General features: G+C 40.7%; 1 protein-coding gene and 1 long non-coding RNA gene across 5 annotated transcripts in view; both read left to right on the top strand.

The window, feature by feature from the left end:
- Nucleotides 1-7,966, top strand: part of LOC145258282 (uncharacterized) — a 472,448-nt gene that overhangs the window by 342,035 nt on the left and 122,447 nt on the right. The gene's annotated exons all lie outside the window — the stretch shown is intronic.
- The window catches only part of LOC145258283 (uncharacterized), a 52,307-nt gene continuing 48,892 nt past the window's right edge, over nt 4,552-7,966 (top strand). Inside the window, exon 1 of the long non-coding RNA XR_013864090.1 lies at nt 4,552-4,763. This is a non-coding gene — a long non-coding RNA (uncharacterized LOC145258283). The remainder of the gene's footprint in view (nt 4,764-7,966) is intronic.

Here is a 7,966-nt window from a genome sequence, read left to right on the forward strand (position 1 = left end):
ATATTTATATAAATATATATGTGTATATATATATATATTTATATAAATATATATGTGTATATATATATATATATATTTATATAAATATATATGTGTATATATATATATTTATATAAATATATATGTGTATATATATATATTTATATAAATATATATGTGTATATATGTATATATATATTTATATATTTATATATATATGTATATGCATATTTATATATTTATATATATATGTATATGCATATTTATATATTTATATATGCATATATATATATATATATATATATATATATATATATATAAATGTAATTTTGGTTCGTTAAAAGTGAATAAAACCATATTAATACGTTACCAATTTAATTGAAATTTTCAGAAAATCTATCTGTAAAGTCAATGAATGTTTGCATGTTATTAAAATAATTTTACATTGCGAATTATGAAAATATTAATTAAAATATAAATATTTTTCGAAGTCGTTTCTGCGAGACTGCCCAATAATATTTCTGGTAACTTCCGTTTACACTACTCTCAAATTACAAGATAAGAAAAAAAAAAAAAGTTCCTCATGCTGACAGTGATCCGTGCTGAAATAATAACGTTATTAAAAAAAGACATTCTTAACATGGGGAAGGGAGGGTGTTTTGTACCTATTCTGTACTTTAACCTTACAATTGAATAAAAACATATAAAACTTTTGATGTAAAATGGGGGGGGGGTCACCTTAAATACACAAACGGAAATGTTCAAGAAAGATTATCGCTACAGTCCTCTGTCTCTTGTCTCTACTCTCGTTGCCTTCTCTCCTGGCTGATCGGGAATCATCTCCCAGCACCCAGAAATGAACATCGTTTTATAGGTTCCATCTTCACGCACACATGAGATTATGCGAGAACGGAGGAAATAAAAATGCTGGCCGCCATGTTTGTTCTTCCTTTTCTTCACCTAAACTCACTCGCTGAGCACCCACGGTAAGACTTCTCTTTCTTGCTTCTAACCACATGCCTCTCTGATCTCAAGATCACATTTCATAGTCTCTCATCCACTGTGGCGGTCGCCTCTCTCTACTTGGCCTCTGAGGTGTCCCGTCCTCCTTCTGTGGCTGCACACTCACCTCCACTGCTTCGCTCTCAACTGGTCTGACGTCAAGAATGTGCCTCGGGACTCCTCCCACCACAATGTTGTTACTAGTGTTCCTCCCAGTCACGCAACCTCTACTCCATTGTGTGGTGCAGCGCGCCCCCGGTGGCTTCACCCATACCTCGTCCCCGAGTTTAATTGTCCCTGTGGCCTCTACTTCTCAGCTTGCCGGCTCCACCCTGGGATGTCTCCAGGAATATGCAAACATTGACAGTTGCGGGACCGTCTCTGGTACTTGTCCCAGTTTAGGCGACATGTTATACCAGAAGACGGCTTGCTCAGGTGAGGTGCCTCCTCTTACCGCAACTGCTTTTATGGTGCGGTGGTTTCTCTCCACGATCCCGTTGCCACTAGGTCTGTAGGCAGCTCTGAAAAATTGTTGGATCTTCCATTTCTTCAGTACTTCTGTCACTGCTACTGACTTGAACGGGGCCTCGCTCCAAAAAATCAAGGATTGCCGCTATTTCATTGCCTGTTCCTCCACGTAGCTTCTTCCATAGGGCAAATCGCCCGGGCCCACAGTCAATCATGGTCAGGTAAAGTCCACCCCTGTAATGGGTGACATCGCATGCCAGTCTCTCCCAGGTCCCACTCACCTCCAATTGGCCAGCTTCTTGCGTGCTTGGAGCAGGATCAATCGACTGTCGCATGTCCTGACCACTTGCCTCACTTGCTCCTTGGTGATCCTCAGGTCGACTTTTTTCACTAAGTACCAAGTTCTCTCTACCCCCATATGGTGCAAGTTGTGCAGTTCTCGCATGCCAACATCATCTAGATCCGATGCAGCAGCAACATCTTTCTTTGGCAACAGCCAACTCTTCTTCACTCTCGTGAGAGCATCTGCTCGGTTCTTTTCAGAAGCCACCATGTCTACGCGAAGCTTCAAACAAAACTCTTGCATCAGCTCAGCCAGCACCCCAAGCCTGCGCTTCACTAACATCTCCGCAGCCCCTTTCGTTTTTATCCTTTTTTCGCTTGAAATGAGAGACTTTAGCCAAGCAAACACCATGGCAGAGTCTGTTTTGATGCAGATGTCACGTAGTCCCCATTTCAAGGCCAGATTGACTCCTTTTATTGTCGCGTCTAATTCCGCCACATTGATGTGGCTGACGTCATTCTTTTCCTCAACCAGGCTGCATTTTCTGCAACTACTCCTCCAATTTCCAAAACGACCCCTGTTACAATGCTGCTCGCATCGCACCACATGACTCCATCCAATGTTCACGGTATGTTCCAGGTTCCCCGGACTGGGTCTTGCCGTTCTGCTTCTTTCAGGAGCTCTTCCATCATGGCAACCGTTCTTTCTCCCACCTTATCATTCCATTCTCGTCCTTCGGCGTGTCTCTTTATGTAGCTGCATGCTGGTCTAAGCCAGCTAGCAATGGGGTAATGTCCGATCAACTTTCCGCATATGGAAAAAAGTTCACGTCTGTTGAGCTCCTGCTTCAGTTGTGGGATCTCGTTTCCCCTGCGAAACTCTAGGCCGCCTGACGCACCTCGTTTCAGTTTTAGGCCCAAAGCAGCCCCTCCGTCTAATTTTTCCGGCTCTTTGGCGACCAACCCGAACCTCTTCAAATGAGCCACCACCTCCTTGGCAGTTACCACAGTCTCATTCACCAAAATGTCGTCTATGTATGAGCTCACTACCCCATCTCCCTTTCCCATTGTCTCCAGAATCTTCCTGAGGATAGTTGACATAATCTTGGGTGCCGAATTTAACCCGAACCCCACTCGCGTAAGGCAGTAGGTTTTGCCTTTGTACTTGACTAACTGATATTTCCAGAGCTTCTTGGCAACATGGAGTTGCAAATAGGCAGATTTTAGATCTACCAACGTAGATGCGCCATTCATCTGCCTCCATTCCCTAATGGTCTCACTGCACACATCTACGGTGTCGCCTCCCGTATGGCACTTAACATGGCCGTTCAGCTCTCGGAAATCCAGGACCGGTCTTACTTTCTCTTTAGTTGTTTGCAGAACGGCCATCAACGGCAGAATGCCCGACTCCACATCATCCGTCCAAGGCATCAGTATCCCCTCCTCAATCGATCGGTCGACTTCCTGCTCAAACTCCTTTCTCGCCCCTCCTCTAAGCGAATTTGTGTAGCACACCACCCTGTTTGTCAGCGATGGTGCTTGATGTTTCCATGCCCACTCCACCGTCCACCGCTCTCCGTCGAATTCGGCTTGGAAGTCCTGATCTTTGATGGACAATTTTCTTTCCTCCCCGGCCTTGTTAATCCCTCTGGGGGCATTCTCCGTCACCGCGCACTCAGCTTGTCCGAACCTCACGTTGTCATGTGATGGTAACACCTCCAAGGCAGCATATAACATCCATTCCAATGATGACTTGGACACCAGGCACCAGGCGATCAGTGACAATTGCATGGACCCTCATCCGACGTTCAGCAATATCAATAGTGACGGTCTTCCTCCCTTGACACTTCACTCGCGACCCATCCATCGAATGCCACTACTTCACCCTTCCCTTTCCATCTTCCGACCAGGGTAGTGTGCACCATGGTAGTGGTGCAGCCAGTGTCAATCAGGGCCATAACTTCCCGTCCTTCCACCGCAATCTTCTGTTTGGACATCTGCTGTGGGTGCACCTCTATTCTCGAAGCGGGGCAGCCGCTGGCGCGTCGGCCTCCCCTCGCCAGTTTCCCGAACTTGTGCATTTTACCGCTAAATGGCCTCTTCGATTGCATTTGTAACACACTGTCCATTGCAAGAACTTCCTGCAGTCTCTTCTCATGTGTGGTCCCCTGCATTCGAAGCATGCGATCCCCGGGTTTGGCAGATTCCTGCCCACATCCTGCTGTACTGTTGCTGTCGTTCCTCCAGGCTCCGTGGGCTGGGTGCTCACCAAGATTTTTGCAGTTTTAAGCAGCTCACTCACATCCAGCGTCTCCATTCCCGGTACCTGCTGCAACCTTTTTGATATCTCTTCCGGGAACCCGGTAACAAAAGTCATCTTTACTACGTGACTTGTGGCATGTCCCCTGATGCCCGACAACTCAACCAATCTCCTTATCTCATTTGCGTAGACATCCACAGATTCACCAGTCCACCTCTTCTCTTTCAACTTATTAAAGGTCTCGAAAGGCCCCTCTGCGAAAGCTTTGATCAGTCGACCCTTGATGGCATCTGCGTCACCCTGTTCCCACTCGCTGAGCTCCAAATAGAGGGCCAGTGCGTCCCCTTCTAGAAACAGTGGTATTACTGCGGCCACATCATCCAGCTTCTGAATCCTTGCTACAAGGTCCACTTTTTTAAGCCACGCCACCACATCACCGTCGCCATTAAAAGGCTTAATCATGTTGCTTAAGCCTGCGTTGGCCATCGCCGAAATAGCTTGGTGTAAAATGGGGGGGGGTTCACCTCAAATACACAAACGGAAATGTTCAAGAAAGATTATCGCTACAGCCCTCTGTCTCTTGTCTCTACTCTCGTTGCCTTCTCTCCTGGCTGATCGGGAATCATCTCCCAGCACCCAGAAATGAACATCGTTTTATAGGTTTCATCTTCACGCACACACGAGATTATGCGAGAACGGAGGAAATAAAAATGCTGGCCGCCATGTTTGTTCTTCCTTTTCTTCACCTAAACTCACTCGCTGAGCACCCACGGTAAGACTTCTCTTTCTTGCTTCTACCAACAACTTTCATTAAACGCGGAAATACGATTTAAAAAATAGCGCGGATCACTCTCTGCATTAGCACAAAAAAAAATCTCATATTTTAAAAATTTAAATTAATTTATGTACTTACCAATTTTTAAATTTTAAATACCTTTATTTATGTTAAGGCTTTTCACTCATGAAACATTACGTTTTAATTCTTTAGTTTATTTTCACGGCATTGTTTACATAAAAAACTTTGTTTTAACTTTTTCTAAACTGTTTCATTTTTACGACATCCTCAACGTATTATAAACACCCTAACCTCCCCATGTTAAAAAAAAAAAACACGCCCTTCCATAAACCTCGAAAGCCGTTCTTAATATGGGGAGATTGGGTGGTGTTATTCCGAAAGCCATTGTAACATATGGAAGTAGGGGTGTTTATAATATGCTGGGGCGAGTCGTAAAATTAACGAAGTTGCTATCTATTATCTATTGTAAAAATTGCTTGAAATTTATTTATTTGACAAAAAAAATTACAATTTGGTACTCCTTGGGCGTTGAGTTCCATGGCGACCAGCAGAAAAAAATAATAGTCGCTCCCTTAGTCCCCACCCCACCCCGCACGTAACATCTTTTATTTACTGACGTTGCCGTAACTAAACGATTATTTGTCACATTTACTAACATTTATTTATTTTAAGTTTTACTTTTTATGAATATTAAAAGAAAAATGGGTACTCATGCAGAGAGTGATCCGTGTTGAAATAATAACGTTATTATTTAAAAAGCCATTCTTAACATGGGGAAGGGAGGGTGTTTTGTACCTATTCTGTACTTTAACCTTGCAATTGAATAAAAAAAAAACATAAAACTTTTATTAAACGTTGAAATACAATTTAAAAAAATAGCGCGGATCGGATCACTCTCTGTATTAGCACCGAAAAATGTTACTAAACATTTATTAATTTCTCACTTTTACAAACATTTGATTTAAAATTTCTTTTTAAATGACGACTTTTTTTTTTTTTTTTTTAATAGTATTTGCGGATGGGTATGTTGACAACCCCCCCCCCCCCAATGGTGTTTATTCCGAAATCCGTTGTTAACATGGAGAGGTTGAGGGTGTTTATTCTGAAAGCCGCTTAACATTTGTGGAGGTGGACCTTGGACCTAATGTAAAAAAAATAAATAAATAAATAAAACTAAATCACTTACTGATAACTTTTCACTTTTACAAATATTTTTTTAATTTACATGCGCGGATGAGCAAATTGTTGAATAGTGCGAAAACAAAACGTTTTTGTAATAAACTTCGGCATAGTTTTTTGGGTAAATATTTACATTTAGGTCCACCTCCACAATTTTCTTTTTTAAATGACGACTTTTATTGATAAATAAATTTACTTCTTCGCAACTTTCATTGATAAATAAATCTACTTCTCTGCAACGGGCACTGAACCCCTCCCCTTTTTTTAATAGTATTTTCGGGTGGATATGCTGACAACAAATATCAGTTAAATTTTGCAAATAGCCCCCCACCTCCAAAAGCGGTATTTATTCCGGAAGCTGTTCTTAAGATGAGAATGTTGGGGTGATTATAAGGTGGACCTAATCTAAATATAAAACAAAAATATAAGACAAGTTTTTTAAATGATTAAAATAATTTCTCACTTTTACAAACATTTTTATATGCGCACATAAGCAACTATTTTTTATTAACTTTCTTTTACTTTTTTTATCTAAAAATTATTAAATTTCAATGAATAGAATAATAAATCATTTATCATTAATGTGTTTTTGGTTTTGTGTTGAATGAAACTTTTTTTTTTTCATTACAACAATAATGAACCAATTTTAATCTTCCGGCATGCGTTTAAGGGTTACGAAATTATCAATAAATCGTTTAGTTACTAAACCAACCTCAATAAATAAAAAAATTTTGCGTGCGCATGCATTAGCCTTGACTAGGGGGGGGGTCTAAGGGAGCGACCATTAAATAATTATGCTGATCGCCATGGAAATCAACGCCCAAGGAGTACATAAAGTGGCACTTATGCACTTATGTTATCGTGCTTTTTTTAAAAAAAGTATTTTCATGTTAAATTCAAATTTTACAAAATCTTTTTCTTTTATTAATTTGTTAGGTGAAAGTACAGATAACCCGGTCGGTTTCTAATGCGTGGAAAATCTAGCCCCCCCCCCAAAAAAGGGTTATTCTGGATAGTAACAAAAAATTAAAATTGCCTCAGTCTCGAAAGATTTCTTTACTGAGCGAGGAAAAAAACAATGAAGTGTAGTTCACCTGTTTCTCTACCCCTCTCTCTTCCTCTCTTAATATCTCTCTCTATCCATCTCTTCCTTTCCCTCTCTCAATCTATCTTTCTCTCTATATCACCCTCTCCATCTCTCTTTGAGCTCCTTTCTCTCTCTAACTCCCTCTATCTCTCTCCTTTCCTCTGTCTCATGCCTCTCTGTTTCTAACTCTCCCCCTCTCTCTTTATCTATCAATCCCTTTATCTCTCAATCTCCTTCTCTTTCTCTATTTTCATCTCGGTTTCTCTTTTCTATCTATATATCTTCCTCTCTATCTGTCCATCTGTAATCCCTCATCCTATTTTAGTCTCCTAAATTAATTACAGTGAATAAGGCATTGTCAAAACATGGATAAATCCTATTTTAGTCACCTAATTTACTGACTGTGAGAATAGAAGCTATTTGGAAATTACTGCTACCTTGAACAGCACCAGAAGTAACTGGTAAAACCTTTCTAATTAAATTGATCTTGGCAGCCATTTGGTAACAAAATGACATAGCCTTAGCCCTTGCTGCATGAGGAATACCTGCGACCTTGCTGCCAAGTAGAAGAATTATTTATTCTACTTTAAAACATTCAATTTTTCAAAAATCGCATGTTCGACATTTCCAAAATATCCAATATGGGGAAAAATATTGCAAACTTATTGTTTAAGATGAATGCACAATGGTACGCAAAAAATCACTTGAGGCTCTTGGTCGATCCTTGCAAGATTTGTGTGGCAATGTCAGACCATTTGGGAATGCAGTAATATTGCTTGCAGGATATTTCAGACAAATGTTACCTGTTATTCTTCAATCAACACCAGCAGATGAAATAAGTGCTGGCCTCAAATACTCTACTTTTTTGTTCCATGTGAAGACATTAAACTTAACTCAAAATATGCATATCCAG

This window comes from Euprymna scolopes, chromosome 33, assembly GCF_053919585.1.
Source record: "Euprymna scolopes isolate OS-2025 chromosome 33, ASM5391958v1, whole genome shotgun sequence".
Lineage (NCBI taxonomy): Eukaryota > Metazoa > Mollusca > Cephalopoda > Sepiida > Sepiolidae > Euprymna > Euprymna scolopes.